The sequence below is a fragment of the Topomyia yanbarensis genome, chromosome 1 (genome assembly GCF_030247195.1).
Source record: "Topomyia yanbarensis strain Yona2022 chromosome 1, ASM3024719v1, whole genome shotgun sequence".
Classification (NCBI taxonomy): Eukaryota; Metazoa; Arthropoda; class Insecta; order Diptera; family Culicidae; genus Topomyia; species Topomyia yanbarensis.
In genome coordinates, this window is record NC_080670.1 from 48,188,388 (window position 1) to 48,209,415 (window position 21,028).

General features: G+C 37.5%; 1 protein-coding gene and 1 long non-coding RNA gene across 3 annotated transcripts in view; one reads left to right on the forward strand and one right to left on the reverse strand.

Annotated features, from left to right (window-relative positions):
• LOC131677543 (cytoplasmic polyadenylation element-binding protein 3) overlaps positions 1–21,028 on the reverse strand; it is a 1,053,225-nt gene that overhangs the window by 829,200 nt on the left and 202,997 nt on the right. The window lies entirely within an intron of this gene.
• LOC131677551 (uncharacterized) lies at positions 5,324–14,048 on the forward strand. Its single transcript, XR_009303388.1, has 3 exons — positions 5,324–5,384; positions 5,740–6,154; positions 13,660–14,048. It is a non-coding gene; the product is annotated as an uncharacterized LOC131677551 (long non-coding RNA).

A 21,028-nucleotide genomic window follows, 5' to 3' on the forward strand; every position in this document is an offset into this window, starting at 1 on the left:
GCTTTGTCGCAAATTTTCGTGAAAATTTTCGAAAGAAACTAAGTTTCACTGCACATTACTGCCGTGATCTGCATAACAGTCCCATTTGCAATGGGTTTCCTATGCAGGTGGGACTGTTATACGTATCACGGCAGATTACCACTGTAATATTTCTTTGAACGAACATATGATTGAAATAAATATTTTGAATGACTACATTGTTTGGATTTGAAAATAATTTTTCTCTTAATATAGATCTTCCAGCTTCAGTTTAACTGCTCCAAATAGTGTGAGATGTGTGTGTATGTGTGTGTGAATCCACCTATACTGCCCATATTTGCATAATTGTCCCATTTTCGGTGGGATTTCCTATCTTTATGGGACTGATTTGACTGATAATCAGTCTTCGTCATCATCGTAAATGAATGTACTCTAAATCTGATTTCAACCCAATTGTGGTAGAGCATGTCTGTCGTGGTGCGCGTAACTATGGTTTTCCTATGTTGCGGACTGTTATGCGTATCACGGTAGCAGTCTCTTTCAGAAAGATTTCTTTCTCTGTTTGGAAAACTGACATCTTTTCTGTTTTTACATGTGCGTGGCGTCATATTCCCATTCCTCGACCTTATTCACTGATTTCCCTTATCCTTCCCCATCCTTTCCCACAGGAATATGATGAAACCATAAGTATTATGAGGCAAGGTACAAATCTCCGAACAACATGGGGAACGTGCCATTAAGCCAATACTTTCTGATTCCTGATTCCTGACCAGCACGTCCCTCCATCAGAGAACCGTCAGTGTAACAAACCACTTGCGTTTGTTGTTGTCTTTCCATAAAGCCAGACAACCACTCCTCTCGAGAGGGAATCTTAACATGGAATGTCCTGTAAGGAAAACTACAAGTGAGTGTAATATCGCTGGGAGCAAGAATATCTTCACCCCATGTAACCATTTGTGACCACAATCGTGTATGACTGGTAGCAAGATCAACATGATTACTGTTCCAAAGCCCAGTAACCTGCAGTCTGTATGCACATGATAGTGCTTCTTGTTTTAAGTGTATGTGTAATGGTTTGATATTTAGAAGTGCCTCAAGAGCAGCAGTCGGAGTCGTGGTGAAAGCACCAGTCAACGCCATGAGCGCCATTCTTTGCAGATGGTTTAGCTTTGACTGGACTGTCACCACCTCTCCCCTCTGCCACCACACAAGGCATCCGTATGACAGTATTGGACGTACAATTGTCGTGTAAATCCAATAGATGTATTTAGGTTTGAGACCCCAGGTCTTTCCAAAAGTTCGTCTGCATTGCCCGAAGGCCATGCACGCTTTCTTGACTCTGAACTCAATGTGAGCAGACCAATTCAGTTTGGAATCCAATATGACTCCAACGTATTTGACATGATCTGCACACAGCAGCTCAGAATCAAAGAACTGCAAGGGACGAACCCCGGTTGTTATTCGCTTCTTCGTGAAAAGAACCATTGAAGTTTTGCTTGGGTTAACTGATAGTTTAACTTGTCGACACCACTGTTCGACAGCTCTTAATGCCTGTTGCATCAAGTCAAAGATTGTTCCGATGCAAAATCCAGTAATTAGTATTTGGTAATCGTCAGCAAACCCGTAGGTTGGAAATCCAAGCTCATTGAGTTTCTTCAACAAGCCGTCAGCTACTAAGTTCCATAACAAAGGTGACAGAACGCCGCCCTGAGGACAACCGCAAATACTCAACTTCCGTATCTCAGCCTGTCGCAGTGACGAGCAAAGTATGCGGTTACTAAGCATTGCGTTTATCCAACCCGAGATGCATGCAGGTATCCCATGACCGCGCGTCGCTTCCAGAATAGACTGGAAGGACACATTGTCAAAAGCACCCTCAATATCTAGGAATACACCCAAGCTAGATTGCTTGAGCGAGAAGGCTTTCTCAATGTTGTAAACAACATCGTGAAGCAGAGTGATCGTGGATTTCCCACACTGATATGCATGTTGCATTTTGTGCAGTGGATATTCAACTAAACTAACGTTCCTGATGTGATGATCGATTATCCGTTCCAAAGCTTTCAGAAGAAAAGAACTTAAGCTGATAGGCCTAAAACTCTTGGCTTCTTCATAGCTTGAGCGCCCCCCTTTGGGAATAAATCTAACAGTTATTTCTCGCCATGCTTTCGGGATATACCCGGTAGCAAGACTGGAAAGCAAAATCTTTTTCAAGACAAGTTTAAGAATATCAAATCCCTTTTGCAGTAGCACGGGAAGTATTCCATCTTTTCCGGGTGATTTGTATGGAGCAAAGCTGTCAACTGCCCACTTGACCGATTCAGTGGAAACCAATGTGCGTGCTAACGCCCACGAGTCCGAATCACCAGAATGAGATCTGTGAACATTGATCAACTCCGGATCGATACAACCTGGAAAGTGGGTGTCGAAGAGACAATTAAGAACATCTTTTTCGTCCGTCACATAAACACCATCTCTGGTTTTCAAGGAGTTCATCTGAAAATCATTCGATTTGGAGAGAATTTTATTTAACCTGCTAGCCTCGTTCAGACTAGAGACATTAGTGCATAGGCTTTGCCAGCCAGCCCGTTCTGCAGATCTAAGACATTTCTTATATGCACTACGAGCTGACCTGAAAGCCCTGGAGTCATCACGCTGACGCCGGTTCCAAGCTCTTCTCATAACTTTCTTCATTCTATCAAGCTCAGCCCTCCACCAAGGGGTTCCCCTAGTCGATTTAACAGTACGAAGTGGACAAGCTTCTTCGTAGGATGCTAATATGAATGAGTTTGTCGTATCCACGACGTCATCTAAGTCGTCTAATTGACTAATTGTTGGAAAATATCCATGAAATTTAGTCGCCAAGTTTTCCAAAAAGAGGTCCCAGTTTGTAGATTTAGGATTACGATATGTCACCACATTGAAGGTGACATCAAAATGCTCGAAAAATATATATTTATGATCGGATAGAGACGGTTCAGTTTCATTTGGAACCTGCCAATTTCCCAGTTCATGCAAAATTCTATCAGAGAAAGACGGTGGATTTGCCATTTTGAACTTCTTTACTAAACTCGTACCCGAACATGTTAGGTTTTAATTTTAATTCTCTCTCTTATTATTCCATCGCATGGAAATTCGAGAGAAAATCAGCTAATTTATTTAAATGACGGCACAGAAGAAAAATGCCGTCAAAAGATTCCAGAACTAATTATTGAGGGGTTACACCACTATAGAGCACGAAAATTTAAACTTCTTAGAACGACAGCAAGCAGCGTACGTAAGATTTTTTCTATGTCTTGATTTTTCGCGAAATGGCACATTTTTTAGTCGAAAAACGCTGAAAATGTGTTAAAAATCGACACAAAATTGCTTATTAAAAATTATGCAATGAAAAAATTAAATCCCACGTACATCGCTGGAGTAATCTTGAGTAATCTTGAACATGCTGTAAAAATTTTAGGCTGATCAAAAATCATTTGTTCGAGTTACATTTCCGGCCAGATTAAAAAAAATATTTCGAGAAAAACACGGTTAACGTTTTCAGTATACTCGAGGTATATATAAGAGGCGTAGCGAAAAATTTGAATATTTATTTATTGTTTTCGCGATTCATTTTTTGGAATATCATTTTCAGCATCCTAAAGCACCAGTAAACAAAATTCAACCAATAAATAAAAATTAAATGTTTTAAAAAATCTACAGTGCTGTAACCCCTTGAAAGCACTGTACCGGTCAAATAGAAGCGCTTCTAAATTGGCACGTCATTATTGTTAATAACGCGCTACAGAGAAAAAAATAACAATGTGCATTCTCGTGAAATTTATCTTGTTTTATGTGGACTCGGAAAAGTTGGACATCGGATAAGCCTCTTCTCACGTGAGTGAGAGAGAATTACAATGCCTGCGTATGATAATAATCGAAAACGTGTGTAATACCAGGACATTACTTGTAATGGATCACTTTACTTTTTGGCGTCGCCAAATTAGCAATCAAAATAAGTTAACTTACCATTGAGTTATTCAGTCGAACAAAAAATAGGCCGGTCCTAATGTGGATGTACAAATCCCGTCTTACATCTGTTATACGATTAATCTGATACTACAGATCATTATAAAACTTTGTTTATACCAGCCGATACATTGATACGTAAAAGGCTTTCTTTGTTTGCCCCTAGGCTCGAATACATCAGGTTTCCCACGGTAGTATAACAACACTCTATAAACTCGTAAGCTTTGCCAAGCAACTATGATATCTTCAGTAGAAAATCATATAAGCTTGAAATAAGCCACCACCATTCACACAACACAACGCAACAACCTGTACAAATTAAATCAATCTCACCCGCAATGCCGCTTGTATAATACGAAAACAATCCAAAGATCACACGCCAGTGAATACACCACAGCGACTCTGTGGCGTGCGCGGTGGCGAATTTATTTGAGTGCGCCACAGAGAATTTCAAGAGCTCTTCTCCACACTCTAGATCGTTCCAGTGTTGGGTGTATGAAAATTTACCTCTGCCATCAACATGCGCTTACACATATCAAATACGGTGGTGTATATGAACGAAAGAGAAGAGCTCTCGTTTTGCTTGCCAGAGTGTGGGGAGTAATTTCAGTTTCTCTTTATTGCACAGAGGATAGGGACATCACTGCTGGCTAAACATAGTTCATAGCAGTTAATGAAAGAGAAAACTTTTCTCTTTTGTTTACTACCAATATCTGTGATTGGCGAGTAACGGTTTGTCCGGAATTTCCTTTCAAAGAGAATTTTGACAGTTGGCTTTTAAGCCGTTATCATATGTTTGGCGAAAATTGATTTCGCCGATTCTTCTGCCTGAAATCTGTAAGTAAAATAAAGTGATATTCACGTGCAATTCATTTGGAAGTTTCAGTCAATGGTATTTCTAATGATGTTGATGTGCTTTTCACACCATGTTCGCATAAATTTCATTTGAAAACTATATTTCCCACACTCGAATGGATATTCAAGTGGCAACTACAGACACTTTATATAACAGACTATCGGAGAGAAAAACAGTAAAACTAGCAACCATGAATGTAAACTGGCATCACGGAAGCTCCCATAAGCTTTGCATGGGCTTCCTCTTGTACTTCCCCTATCAATACTATCATGCTCGTTTGGCTGCACTTTTTGACACTTCGCAAGTCTGTGTATAAAGTGTCTGAAGTGCCAACCGTGTGCTTTGCATGTGTTTGTGGATTGAAATAATTCAATATGAATGATGTTAACGTGTTAAGTTTTTGCAGTGTATTTTGATGGATAGAAATGCACCTAATTTCGCTGATTTTTAAAAATGCATTACAAGTGATCTACACAGCAAAAAGAATTGTAATGATGGTCGATGCGATGTTCACCGATGCGCATGGAATTTAGACGTAATGGTAAATCAAATACAATATTGTGCTGTTTTAGATACAATTATACACCAATCACCTAGTATCACATAGAAACTATGTGACTAGGTTTTTACGTCATTTCCACTGAATATTGCTTTCGGATCGATATTGTATTGCAATGAAAATGATGTACGAAATTGTTGCATTGAAAATTGTGTAATATTAATCTCCTGGAAGAATATCCCTGTTCAGAGTGTGATATTGTTCATTAACATATTTGTATTATCACACGATTTGGTGTAATATTATATTCATAAATACGCACATCACTGTTTACATCAACTTTACTGTGATATCACACGCACTAACGCTATATTAAACAGTACAAAATTATTTTCAGTGTATGAATGACAACTCTTCGCCGCCTGCCACATCTCGTTCATCAAAGACTTTTCCTGCGTGTGATGTGTGATAATTTTGGTATACAGATTCTCTACTCGTGCTAGTCCGTCTTTAGCAGGAAAAGTTTGCTCATCCCCTCCAAGTCTTCAAGATTAGGAAGTGCGCAATTCCATAAGGTGTTCCCGAGGCCAGATCATCGAAAAATTTTGTCGGCATAGCTGCATGTATTACAAAAAGACAGTTTGTTTACTGGACTACTTATAGCTCGGCTGTGGTATGGAGGTTAATGAACGATCGATCATCAAATCAACCGAAGTAGGAAGGATCAGCTGGATTATCGGAATGACCATGAAGAGGCCGGGAAATTAGTACAGCTTTAATTTGATAAGAAGAACAGACCAAACTTTATCATGGTAAGTGAAATCATTTGCATAATTTTAAACATTTGACACCCTTTACATCTACCGTCCGCATATTTTCCATAATTGTCAGAGAATTTGTCCCCTGGTATTCTTCATCGTGATAACAAACTGTGTAATGCTGCGACAAATGAATCGTTCGATAGATTTTAGACCTTTATACTATTTGTCACCATACACACGAAGACACTATCTTTTGACAGCAGCTGTTTTCGTCCAACTTGCTGTAAGAGAATATGTCCAACATAATCAAGACCAACCTTTTGAAATACTGGCACTGGCACATAGATTCGCCATTAACTCACGTACTTTTGTAGGTTTGATCTTGAAGGTCGTTTTCTCGAATAACTTCCGGATTCAGGAGAACATTGCAATCGATCGATACTAATCGTGATCGGAGCCTGGTTTTCCTGGCTTTTGAATGACGATGTCATTTAGTTGTCTCTAATCGTGAGGGACAATGTTACCCCCAAGAAACCTAGTAAATGAATTCAACGAGTATCTTTTAACAGATTCTGGCAGATTCTTCACCAAATTGAATTTATTCCTGTCGGGCCCTGAAATTTTATTGTTACATGATACGAGAGCAAGTGAAAACCACCATCGAAAATAGTGTTTCGCTCGCATTATCGTGAGGGTACGTGGCGCGGTCAGTTTTCTGTGCCGGGTGGAAAATGGACAAACCTTTTTGGCGAATTCGAATATCCAACAGTTTCAATATTACACACTAATTAGTATTGCTTCAGTTTCGCATCGGGCTTTGCTCCAAAGAATGCTCATCGATGTTTCTATCGTTGATCCGCCAACGAACCAGCGTAGGTAATTGTTTCCTGGTCTTCATCAAAATAGATTATAACTATTAGAGGGAGGAAAGCGCCACTGTCTCCATGTATTCACGGACTGAAACATGGGGTCTCGCTCTAGCATATCGAATACCATTACTTTGACTTTAACAGTGGCATGCGACCTCTAGTTGTTATAATCTTTTCTTTCATCAAATTCTTTATTTGCGTTTCTAACGTTGCGTACTATTGGTAGCTAGCGAGTAAACCGTCGTCCTGCAAGGTCTTACACGAGGTGACCTTCTTTACGTATAGGTCTGAGCACTCTTTGTTCCATCACTTACAATCCAATTTTTCAATTTCTCCGAAAACATTTCTCGCACTCTTAGCGCAAAATAATCAACACGTTCTTTTGCAAATTAATTAATTCTTATTAAAATGGAGGAAACATTTCGCGGATCTAGAACACTAATGACAGATCAAAATCGCTTTGACAACCCCTGGTAACTCGATAAGTTCCTAAGCTAATATAACACCTATTTCACAGTGAATTCTTGACCGATTCCTACAAACTTGATATTATATGATAGATTCAATACTCCCATTATCTGCTATTCAATTTCTTTGAGTTCTGACTTTTGGTTATGAAGTTACATGTTGGTTATTGTGGTCACTTAGGCATTTCTCATATAAACCGGTACAATCATTATACCTCAGAGGCTTAAAATCGATTGAAATAGACATCAAATTACTTAGATTCACAGGTCTAGATTACTGATAACCAATCTAAGATTCCACCGAAAGTCCCGGGTTCCAGGCATATACCAGAACCAAAGTCACATTGGTTCTTCATTGATGACCGAATCAATTTTTACTAACCTAGTCATAAATGGAAAGTTTAATATACGGTTGGGCATTTTACCCCCCATTGAGCACCCTCCCTTCCCTTTCCACCCCCCATGTTAACACAAAGATTCAAGAACTTATACTAATTAAGTTAAATGAATATTATTTGTTGCAAGTGTGTCAGCGACGACATGCCTATCACGTTAGTAGCAGTCGTGGTAGACATTAGTAATGTCATCACTAAGTTGAATCTGAACTACAGAATCACGTTTCCTGGGAAACATTCACCTTGTTGTTGCCTCGCGAAGAGCAGTCTTCAGCAGGTGCCTATCTTAATGAACTACTAAACAAATTAAGTCCGCCCGATGTAAACCGCTTCGGTTTTCTCACCAAGCGTACTGGTCTTGAAGCTCCCATTCATTGCTTCACTTTCCATGTACTGTATGACTGTTGCAGTACTGTATATAAATTTACTACGGGTTTATTTCGTAGTAATGGCGAATAGATATTTTATATCATTAAAATATTTTAAAATCATGTGGTATCAGAATGGCAAAATTAAATATTAAACTAATTAAATGGGTATGGGTTACATCATTGTAGAATTTAAAAAAAATCGATTTTTTATTTGCCTACTCGAGTGTCTTCAAATTTATATACTAAAAACCGATTTAATCCACCTATCAGTGAGATGAGACATTTCTTACACATTTCACTATTGGATTAGTTTGCAGAACTCACGAGAAGTAGGCACCCAACAAGAGGTGGGATGAAAACAGTTTCAAGTCTTGCACGAATAAAATCTCGAATAAGCTGAATAAATTATAGAAATCAACAAAACGACCGAAATAAATAAGTAAAGCAAAAAATGAAATAATAGGTTTTTAAATTCATAAAATGAGTAGAAAAATTAATGTAAATCAAAATTATCAAATACACGAATCAAATTAGATTAGGTTATTAAATAAAAATTAAGATTATATTTAGAAATAGTTATAAGATTAAGATTAATTGACTCATACTAACAAATTGAATGAAATAAAACGAATGACTGAACATGAAATGCATAAAATTAAAGATATGAATCAAATGAATCAAACGAATCAAATGAATCAAACGAATTAAATGAATCAAATGAATCAAACGAATCAAATGAATGAAATGAATCAAATGAGTCAAATGAATCAAATGAATCAAATGAATCAAATGAATCACATGAATCAAATGAATCACATGAATCACATGAACCAAATGAATCAAATGAATCAAACGAATCAAATGAATCAAATGATTCAAATGAATCAAATGAAACAAATGAACTAAATGAAACAAATGAACTAAATGAATCAAATGAATCAGAAATCACACGAATCAAATGAATCAAATGTATCAAATGATTCAAATGAATCAAATGAATCATGTGAATCAAATGAATCAAATGAATCAAATGAATCAAATGAATCACATGAATCAAATGAATCAAATGAGTCAAATGAATCAAATGAATCAAATGAATCAAATGAATCACACGAATCAAATGAATCACATGAATCAAATGAATCACATGAACCAAATGAATCAAATGAATCAAATGAATCAAATGAATCAAATGAATCAAATGAATCAAACGAATCAAATGAATCAAATGAATCAAATAAATCAAATGAATCAAATTATTCAAATGAATCAAATGAAACAAATGAACTAAATGAAACAAATGAGCTAAATGAATCAAATGAATCAGGAATCACACGAATCAAATAATTGAAATGATTCAAATGAATCAAATGAATCAAATGAATCACATGAATCACATGAATCAAATGAATTAAATGAATCAAATTGATTTAATTCATCCAGTGAATACAATGAAATGGATCAAATGAATAAAAAGAATCGATGAACAAAATGAATTAGGTAAAAAATAAATGAAATGCATACATAAAACAAACGAATCAAATAAACAAAATGAACTGAAGTGATAAAATGAATAAAAAGAAAAAAAAATGTGCAGAATAAAATTCATTGATTAAAATGAAAAATTAATCAATTGTAAAAGGTTATAAATTAATATAAAGAAATAAATTGAATCAAATAAATTATTGGGATGAAATGATTAAAACTGAAAAAGTAGTCAGATTATTAAAATGAAGAAACTGAACAAAATGAATAAACTAGAAAAAATGAATAAAATGCATACAAAAAACAAAGAATAAAATAAGTTAAATGAATGATATGAGTAAAATGCACAAAAAGAATAAACTGATCAGAGTGATTCCAAAGAATGAAACGAATAAAATAAGCAAAATGAACGCAGATGAACAAAACGAATAAAAAGATGCTGAATGAAATAATTAATTAAAAAGAAATGGTCATATATTTGAAGCTAAAAACATTTTTGAATGAAGAAAATGAATATACCGGATTCTACGAATTGGAGAACCATTGCATCAGAAATTTATGAAATGTTTTTGAAAATCCCATCTTCTGAGAAAAGTCTAATAAATATGCAATGGACTTTCTAGGGCTTCCATTTTTTTTTGGTTTTATTCTTTTTGTTTTCATGCTTCTTTACTTGACGGCGTCGTTTTAAGATTATCTGGTGTTTCTACTTTATTGTTGGACCTTAATTAGTTATCAGGAACCTGGAACGTTCAATTTGCTTTGGAATTCGAAGTTTTTGGTTTTTGGTCGCATATTCCCGAAAAAAAGATTTTTGTACAGAATAGAATTTACTGGTCCAGTATTTTAACGCGCAATTGAATATAGTAAAGTGGGACAAGGTCACATGTGCTTTCAAGCCGCTTGAACAGAGAACGACAGGGAGAATGCGATTCGTGAATGAGACAGGTAGATATTTCAAAGTTTTTATTTGCATTGAAGTAAATAGTGTGAAATGTCTGGCTATGTCGATAGCATAAAAGCCGTGCATTCAGTTGATTGCAATGCAGTCTCTTCCCATTAATCCTTATAGCTTTCATATTGTTTCGTTCGGAATTCTCGTGCAGGCAATATGTCAATAAATAAGTCCTATACAGACCAATACTGTGAAAAAGAAATGGTTCAAACTACTCAGTATATCCAGATATGGACGACGATAAGTTAGAAGACACATCGTAGTTGCATCCCCCATCGAGAGTGGGTACTTTGGAAAACTTCTTTTCCTGGATCTAATTTGTGGATATTTTTGGTCTTTGATCCGTTATTTTCATGAAAGTTCGTACCAATACAACGAATGTGCAGCTGATACAACTCATGGTTCATTCGCCTGCGCCACGTTTCATCTTCCATCTGCACGCCACCATAGATGGTACGCAACACCTTTCGTTCGAAAACTCCAAGAGCGCGTTGATCCTCCACGAGCATAGTCCAGATCTCGTGGCCGTAGAGGACCACCGATCTAATCAGCGTCTTGTAGATAATCAACTTCGTGCGGCGGCGAATTTTGTTCGACCGGAGCGTCCTCCGGAGTCCAAAGTAGGCACGATTTCCCGCCAAGATCCGTCTCTAAATTTCTCTGCTGTTATCATTGTCGTCGGTTACCAGTGAGCCCAAATACATGAATTCGTCGACCATCTCGATTTCGTCACCGTCAATCCGAACTCGGGTGGAAGGTTCACATTGTCGTCTCTAGAACCTCTTCCTCTCATGTATTTTGTCTTCGAAACGTTGATGGCAAGTCCAATCCTGCTGGCTTCTGCTTTCAGTCTTTGAGCATATATTTCATTCAAAATTCAATAGAGATACGAATAGTTTAAATATCGCACGTGGAATGTCTCTTTTGAAAATTTTCATCGTCAAACTTTCATATTATCCAGTTAAGCCAAATATTTTTCTGATATAGCCATGAATTTCCCTAATTATAGTGTAGATACAGGCTTTGAATACAATTGAATTAAAATTGAGTTGATGTAGCAGACAAAAAATAGTTTTGTTTTCTCAAACCTTCGCAATTACAGTTAACAAATATTTCAGATTGACAGAAGATCTTATCACGCAACTTAGAAATGGATACAGAAATAGCTAGATAGATGCGATAGAAGAGAAACAGAGAGAGAGAGAGAGAGAGAGAGAGAGAGAGAGAGATGGGGGGCGTGTGAGGAATGGCAAATGATGGTTAATGCAGTGATATTATTTTTATAGGTATATTATTATGATATATTGATTTCTTACATTCTTATCATAAATAATGTAAGTAGTAATTTTTGCGCCATAACCAGTATAACCTAAATCTTGCAAACCCAGTAAAGTGCAGCCGGAAATGAACTGGAATTCTGGCTGGTTTCAGTTCGCACACGGACTCCAGTGACACAACCGATTCTAACTAGAATCGGTTGTGTCACTGGAGCCGGAATACGAACTGGAACCAGCCAGAATTCCAGTTCATTTCCGGTTGAGCTTAACTGGGAAAGAGCTAAATTTTCGCTAGATTTTTGGGCTTCAAACATACAGTTGCTTTCGGTGACGCCACGAGTATAATTATATGAGAAATCTTTTATCTCACGACTAGGTGAATTACTTTTTGATCTGTGTATTGATATACCATCCAACATTTACCTCATGATTGAACGCAATGCCTAATCCAAGGGATAAATACTAGAACTCACTGTTTCTTTATCAACAAATAATTTTGTCTTTGAAGTGAACTTATATATTGATTTTTGAGAAATAGTTAACTTGTTATAAAGGTAATTCCACAGAGAACAGACGTCCATCTTCAGCATTCAACTTGTGTAAAATCTCTAATGGTTTCGAAGAAAGTTTGGATATCTAAACCAGGTGCGCTACTGTCGTCATGTTTTTTTGTGGCTGAGTGCGACAGAATTGACAGCGGTTATTCCTCTACCCAGTCAAACTAGTCCGGAGCCGATTCGGAATTCCAGCATGACTTCCAGCTCAAATGCGTCAACCGATAGAACCGGAATCGGTTGTTTTCTTTGAGCTAGATTCCATGCTGAATCCATCCAGAATTTCGAACCGGTTCCGGAATCGATTTGACGGATAGTTAGGATAGGTTGGTGTGGCGGCGCTAGTGTTTTTCGTATATTAATTCAAATGTTTACACACGTTTTTTAAATATTTTTGTTCGATCATGGATGTCTGTTCTCTGTTGTAATTCACAAAATGTTCTCAACATAGAATTCCTTGAATCACGTAGATGTGTTTTCATACCCCGATATTTAAAATCGGTTTAGTTTTGCCCCTAAAACACCAGTAAAGCAATACTCTGTATGAAACAATCTCATTTTTAGTTAGTGGAAATTGGTAAGCGAGGAATAAAAATACAAAATGTTTAATATCTTCGCCGCTTGCGCAATCTATAGCTTGTTGGAAAGGTATTTTTACAAGCTTTCTATTTATGTGCAGTTTGTGAGCAATATTACATTGTTCAAAAGTTATTTGCAAAAATCCTGCCGTGTGTTGACAAAATCCATATCTCAGAAAGTAAACAACATATCGAAAATCAGAAATAATAGTGTCAAATGGCAACGTTAGGCCTTTCATTTGAAACTAGTTTCATTAAGATCGGTTCAGCCATTGCTGAGATAATTACATGACATTTTGTACATACATACATACACACACACATACAGACATTGTCTCATTTTGTCGAGCTAAGTCGATTGGTATATGAAACTCGGCCCTCCGGGCCTCGGAGAAAGTTTTCAAAGTTTGAGCGAATCCTATACATTTCTTTTGTAAGAAATGTAAAAACGAAAAGCAACAAGAATATTTATATACTCAAATTTTCAATTGCGAAGTAAGACGCGATTAAACCTAGTTCACCTCAGAAAATCTGATCGACATCGGACAGACCGACATATCGTTAATAGTAACAACAATAATTTATATCATTTCCTTTATTTTCAGTATGAGACGTCGACTTCAGCGCATGAGCGCAAATCAATCACACAACCGCGCCATTGAATGGACGTATAATCACAGAGAACAGACGTCCAACTCCAGTTTTGAAGTTGTATAAAATCGAAGACATTTTCGAATGTAGTTGATATATCATCACCAGGTGTGCTAGTATCGTCATTTCGTTTGGTAGCCGAGTTCGACTGGATTTACAGGTTTACATGGAACTTTCAAAATGGCCGACATTATTACACCTCCACCCAGCCAAACCATTCCGGAACCGATTGAGTCGGAATCGGTTGTTTCCTTTCCTTTGGAATTTGTGAAATGGCCTCCAAAGTAGTTAAATTTTTCTTTCAAACACAAATGTTTTATTTATTAACAAGTTATAGGTTCGAACATACCAAATTTATTAAAATATAGTTTGCTTTAATGTAAAATTTAGCTGACTACCAAAGCTTTCATATCACATCTCTTTTGTAGCGACTCACTCTATCTTACTCAGGTGCACAGTTACCGCCGGATAAAATATTGGCCCCAGAAACGCTTGATATAATCTGTAGCTTTTTCAAATCTTAATATGATTGGACTAAAAAAGTGGAGTCCTTTATTAGTATGTTGTTATTATGCGTGCCAAATTTAATAGGTTAGATCATGTATGGATAAACCAAAAACGGTTTCAAGGGCGCGTATAATGACAACTCGAATGACAACCTATTGAAGGATTAAGCTGCAAAATTTTTTTCCAAAAATAATAAGATTTCACAAAATTACAGACGATTTAATCAAGTGTTTTGTGAGCAATATTTTACTTTGCGTTTATAGTGCACCTGAGTATATATTGTTCCCTTTTACATCGTTCGTTATTACACCATAGGCCGTTACACCATTTGCAATTACATCATTCTACATTACGTCGTTTGTTATCACACCGTTCGCCATAGCATTGAGTGCAATACATCATTCTTCAACACATCCTTTTCATTGCATCATTTAGTTTACGTCGTTCCACATAGCACTCACTCGTGTAATATCACACTACTCTATCTAAAGAGCGATGTGCAGCGATTTTGATGTGATATCACAAGATTTTTTTTGCTGTGTACCAACAGGCTGTGACTCTACTCAAGGAACTAACTATTAAGTACACGCATAAAAAAATAGCAAAAATAAACAAATTTTGGTTTTGAATAACAATTTTCCCGTTTGATATAGTGACAAACAAGACACAGATTTGATTCAATCAATACTGTTGGTTGAAATTACCAACAAATTCATTTGTCGGCTTTTCAGTAGTTTCAACAAATATTTCGTTTGAAACAAAATCATGAAAATTTTACCGAACAAACAAAAACAAATCTTGTATTAACCAAAGGAAAGAACAACTCAAATTTAATTGAAATTAAACAAAGATTCTGTTGGTTTTTAACAAAGGGATCAGTTAGATCTAACAAATTTTATTTTGATTCAACAATGTTTCTATTTAAAATGTAAACAGAAGTATTTGGTGAACTAAACCAAATACATGCTTTCGAAAAACGCCCATTTCAGTTTCAAACAGTCATTCGCCACGTTTTAGATTCTACTAAACGTTTTATTGATTCAAAAAGGCCTGATTCTTCTGCGTGTAGTTGGATTGTAGTGTGTGCTGTGCACATGAAAAAACCTCTCTCCGAAGAAATGCCGTAAAGTAGTGCTGAGAAGGAATTAGGTTTCGTGCAAGGATAGTTGTTTTAGCGGTTCGGATTGCTGCCCAAACCCGTTTCCTGAGTTGTTAGTATTTAAACTTTTTTTCCTGCTCAGTGTTTTTGTTCTATGAAAAGACATATACACAAAATATACATATCCCCCATCAAATTTCATACTACGCCACTACAGCTAACCTCACTTTTCTTGACAGTTCTGTTTACATGGACTTCGAAAAATTTTATGGACGACGAGATTCGCTGGAAGTAAGAGAGTGGCAGCACTGCCGAATCGCTCAGAAGTGACTTTGTATTCGTTCAATATTATTTAAAGTATTGCAGTGGCATTCAGTATATTTAAGAGGAAATCGAAGTTAATCGCATCAGTAGGTCGTTTCTCTTGTTGTGTTATGTGTTAGTAGGTAAAAATATCGCGAGAATAGTGTGATTTGGCGTAGTGATTTTATCGTTACATCCTAATTATTTTGCCCTATTTGTGCGTTAATCAAGCCACAAAAAATACGTCCTCTTAGCATCCACAGCGCCATCTGAACATGACTAGCTGATGCAACGATATCACCGAATGTGCAGAATTCTTCGCTGAAATGCCATCAATTACCGAATTCAGAGCAACACGCTGATGAGATCGTTTTGTGTTTATATAGTTTGTTTTATGATATGTGTCAAAATCAAATATATTATTTTTCATGCTGAAGGTGCACACACAAATTGATCACTATCAATACATTTCATACATAGTTGTAAGTTTCTCTCATGTCCCAGTGATTTGTGAGGCGAAGTTTGGACACTGGAACCATTGTTGATAGTTTGAAATTTGGCGAAAGCAAAAAAAACTGCACCGTCGGTGAAAGCTTTTATACCGCACTCCATTGACATCCCGAGAGGGACATAGATTAGCCACACTGCTCTGCCACCAGATCGAATTGAAATTTATTGCGTCCGAGGTAGCGAAACAAGTATAAAAATATTAACCATAGAGGTGGTTCGTGCAGAACGAAGAGTTCGGGCAAAAAGTGATAATACTGAATTGTCTGTATTCAATTATTTCTGGGGCCCGGGCATTCATTCGAATAACGAAACCGCAATGCACCGAGCCAATGTTGTCATTCGTTTCAACAATGCAATAGTTTAGTCGCCTAAATAACTTTCGCTCGTGGAGATGTGACTCGCGGGAGTACCGCAATGTTAGGGCGAATGTGTCACCACCGAACGAACCGAGCACAATCCTCCATATTTCACAAAAAGAGCATAATTTGAAGAAACGAACCGGCAAACACGAAAAGGCGCTTCATTATTTAGCTAGCTCTTGTTTCAAAGTTCAGCCTCCATCCATGCAGTTCATTTTCTCTGCCAGGTTTTGGTGCGGTGGAGTGAAGTTGGGAAATGAAAGCGAGGAGTTGCTGAAAGCGGAAACTATGCTACCACCCACCGGCAGTACCAGCGAATTATGAATTTCACTTCTAAATATTTCAACTTGTTTCCCGCTCGGTCGTTACCACATCGGTAGCAACTATAATTTAACAGTTTCGGGTACCGGTTCTAGTTTTGGGACTGCCTACATTCAACTCCCGCGCTGCTCGCGACCAAACATAATCGCTGAAATGGTGCAGCTCTTTTCGCATGAATGCTACTGCAATGAAAAGCGTTGAAAACCTCAAATGATGCATTGTTCTTCTTTAATGTTTCCAGTTGTTTTATTTTTCGTCGGAACAGGTAGAAAAGTATGGTGTCCACCATCACCGCAAACCAGCAGAGATTTCAGGGGTGGCAGTTTAACTAAGAGACAATCCCCATTATATAGCTGTTGGTACCGGTTGGTGTGCGGTTGTTCTCCTTTAGCTGCGATGAAGCCTGTGTACTGTTGGGGGTCAAGTTACATACAGCGCAACATTCACACACACACGTACCGAGCACACAAACACAACTGCACGGGAACGTGCAATTGTGTGAAATTCCTCCTGACTAGGAAATCTTCACACCTGCTGCTGCTCCGTTTCTGCTGCCGGCTAGATGAAACCTATAGCGTTGCACTTTAGCCGTGAAAGTGTGTAACACCGCAAATCGTGAGCTTTGGTGAACCTGGCCGCAGCACCGTATGGAGACATCTTGCAATGGGTGTACCGGTCGGTGGCGACCCTGGGTCGTTTGTGGCTTGAGTAGATTGCTGTGCGACACCTTCCGGCGCTAATGAACCCTATTCGGGATTGATTCGAGGGACGCTTGACGTGTTGCAAGTGCTCGTGCTACGAGTTTAGTTCGTTTCCAGTCAGATTCATATCTTTAGTTGTCATTCACGTGAGAATACTGAACACCTATCGTGGATCAAGCTGCTGCACAATTAGAAAAGTTTACGGTGAACGCTTGCCAAACTCTAGCATGAATTAAAGATTTTTCGTCAAAAGAATGATTTAAAATTCGAGAAAGCATTCAATTATTCTCCAAATATCAGCTAGAAAATAATTCATGAGAAATTATTGATGAAATCGAGATTCAATTCCAATGTTTTTTTTTTCTTTATTAACAAGATTAACCGAATTATTAACCATCAGAAATTTCCGGCAGACCAAGGCATCATCAATACCAGAGGTTGGTAGTGTCTTTTGCAGTGCTGAGCTCCCTCACGGTACTGATGGCAAACCAGCTAGACAAAAGATAATGAAACGGTTAGCAGTTAAAGCAGTAAGCGATGCTTTTTTGAGTTACGGTTCTCATTCCAATGAATTGACAACAGTCAGACGGTTCTCTTCTGAATCTCTCACTCATTGGAATCATTATTGAGAGGAAGGGAAATTGACCGTCGTTTTATTAACAATATAAATACGGTTATGACGGTCATCTTATTACAAACAACGAGCTAGAATTAACAAACAGGCGGTTTCACATAAAAAAGCTATGCATAAAAGAAACTGAAAGGTGGAGAAAAAATCAACAAAGCACCGCATGCTGCCTGCATACAGTACACTGATAATATTTAGTTCACCATACCAATCCAAAACAAATGGTACTCAATCTGTCTATCATTTCAATGCGTTCTCTCTCGCACGGCTTCTGTGAGAGATAGTTAACTGAAACACTATCCGAAGAAAATGGAAATGAAATAACGGTCATTTTTGTGGTGATACGGTCACTTCATATTTACCGTCACAATTCAAAGACCATCGTGAGATTGCACAGCACTGGTCTTTTGTATTGCGCACTTCCCACTAACCTGGACTCCGCACTTTCAAAGTCCGAGTGATCAATCTGCTACTGAAAACTGCGAGCTGTCAAAACACATGTATTTCAAGTGATAGAGATGGTACCACAGACTAACAGACATAACACTATGAGGGAATTCCCTCAAAAAACATTGATCCGACAATTTTCCCAGAACACTAGCTCCACCTTTTATTCACAGTCTCAAACACTCATTTACTGGTATGTTACCCCTCAGGTTTGGGAACAATTTTTCACTAGTGGTCTATCCCCCACATGCTTGTTCATATGTCAGTGGCGCCATAATTTCAAATGTGGCCACAGTCCCAACTACAAATATATTTAAAATGACTGTTAAAGCGGGCGAAGCTTTGTTTTTGAGTGTTATGTCTATGAGAAGACTTTAAAATAGAAGAATATAGCACCCGGTCAAACAGTTCGGAATTTGATTCGGAATCCTGAATGGAGTCAGTATGGATTCCAAACTAGGGGCAGATCACTCTAGGAATGTTCAAAAAAATTGCATCAAATTAGAAAAAATGCATTTAATTTCCATTTTTGCATCAACTTTGCACTCCCCCGCTGAAAAGTTTGTTCAAAAAAACGTCCTACGCTGATCCACTTTGTTCGACGTTTTGTGGAATGTAGGGCTAGTTTTTTCGTAGGGTTTTGACGTCTTACACGCAACTCAAAAGACATTGCACGCAACGCAAAATGCATTATGAATTTCTATTTTGATGGAAATAAATGCATTTAATTTCGCTGATTTTTAAAAATGCATCACAAGTGATCTGCCCCTAGATTCCAAATCAAATGCAACAACAGATTCTGAGTCGGAATCGGTTGTTACATTTGATTTGGAATCCATAATGACTCCATTCAGAAATCCGAACCGGCTCCGGAATGAGTTTAACTGGGCAGGTGTGCAGTGCGGTTAGAATCCAGTTTTTAGTGTGCTAGGCGGCCATTTCCAATGTAATTTCATGGGCGACGTGGGCCTATATGCAGCTAGGCCCATCATATGTTGACTACCGTCAAAGTCTTTATATCTCCAGAGAAAATAGAGAGAGAGAGAGAGACGAATAGTGAAAATTAGTCAAAACGGCAACACCCCTTTTATGATGATTTCAACGCCAGCATTGTTTATTCTCGCATTTTACTCGGCTCCAGTCTGACAGAAACCTAACGGAACGGCTTCTACCGGAGGATGTCATGTCTCGGGAGATGTTAGTTTGATCCCGAAGATTTTCGGAAATAACAATAAAAATGGAAGTGGCGCGATTGTGAAAGTCATCTTCTTGTATTTCAAATAATCGATTTTTTTTAAAGTTTTGGATTTTTTAGATTCAAAATGGAATCTTTGTTTCTATTTAGGTATGGTAAATCGAAGCCAGTTTTTCAAACTGAAAAAGAAAGGTGATAGATATGTTTAAATTGTTTATTTCTTACGGACATGGAAAAAAATAAATGGGTTGGCCATTTTCAAATTTCGCTCCATTCGAGCTGCCATGACTTCACCAAATCACCACAAAATTTGCTCATGAGCTCAATATATTGACCTTTCTGCTCCCGTTAAAAAAGAAACAGTGCCAAATTAAGAAACAAAACAAAAAAAATTGCACAACAAAAACCGATTGAGGCCAGGTATTGTGCGTTAACTCTCAAACTGAACACGGCCGGTTAAAGTATTCGTTCGGTTGAGTAGTCGCTAGAATAGTCGCTGTCACTTCATTGTCAACCGGATTGTCAAAAATTAATCGAGTCATTCAAGGGCGAAAACTTAACTTACAGAAAACTTAACCTCAACCCACCAAGGTCCAACAGAACATAACCTCAACTGTCTCACTTATACAACCGTACATTAATTAGACTATATAAAATAAATGAAACAGCAAATGAAAGAGGCAGCGATTGTGTGATAACTATTTTGATTTTACTTCTACCGCACGGACACGAGGTCACAATAAGCGCAACCAGAAGAAGCATGATGAATAAAAGCATTATTTTCTAGTAATAATCTTTAATTTGGAAAATTTTTTGTCAGTTTTTCATATGTATTGATAGCGGGTGTCCTTACGAGTACACTCATATCATTCTTAAACCTTAATTATTCTTTTCTGATTTTTAAATTTAAAAATACCAAATTAAATTCAACCAACAAACTGACAGTTGTCCTACTAAATGACGTTTCTACAAATATCTCGTTCGCCTCATTGTTAACCGGGACAGCACCCCACACAGCATGATCTGGTACTTTTGCAATCCGCTAGCAGCCTTCCATCCCAAGCTTTATATGCAAACCTGGGACGGGACCTGCGGATTCGTGTTTTCTTATTCTTTCTTTTTGTTTGTTATATCTTACTTCTTCGATTCACACACACTAATACTTGGTGTAGTTCAAGAAATGACATGACTTTTTTAAAGAACAAACAAGAATTAAACTTTCAATTTTTTTTGTGAATCCATTATCATGAAGT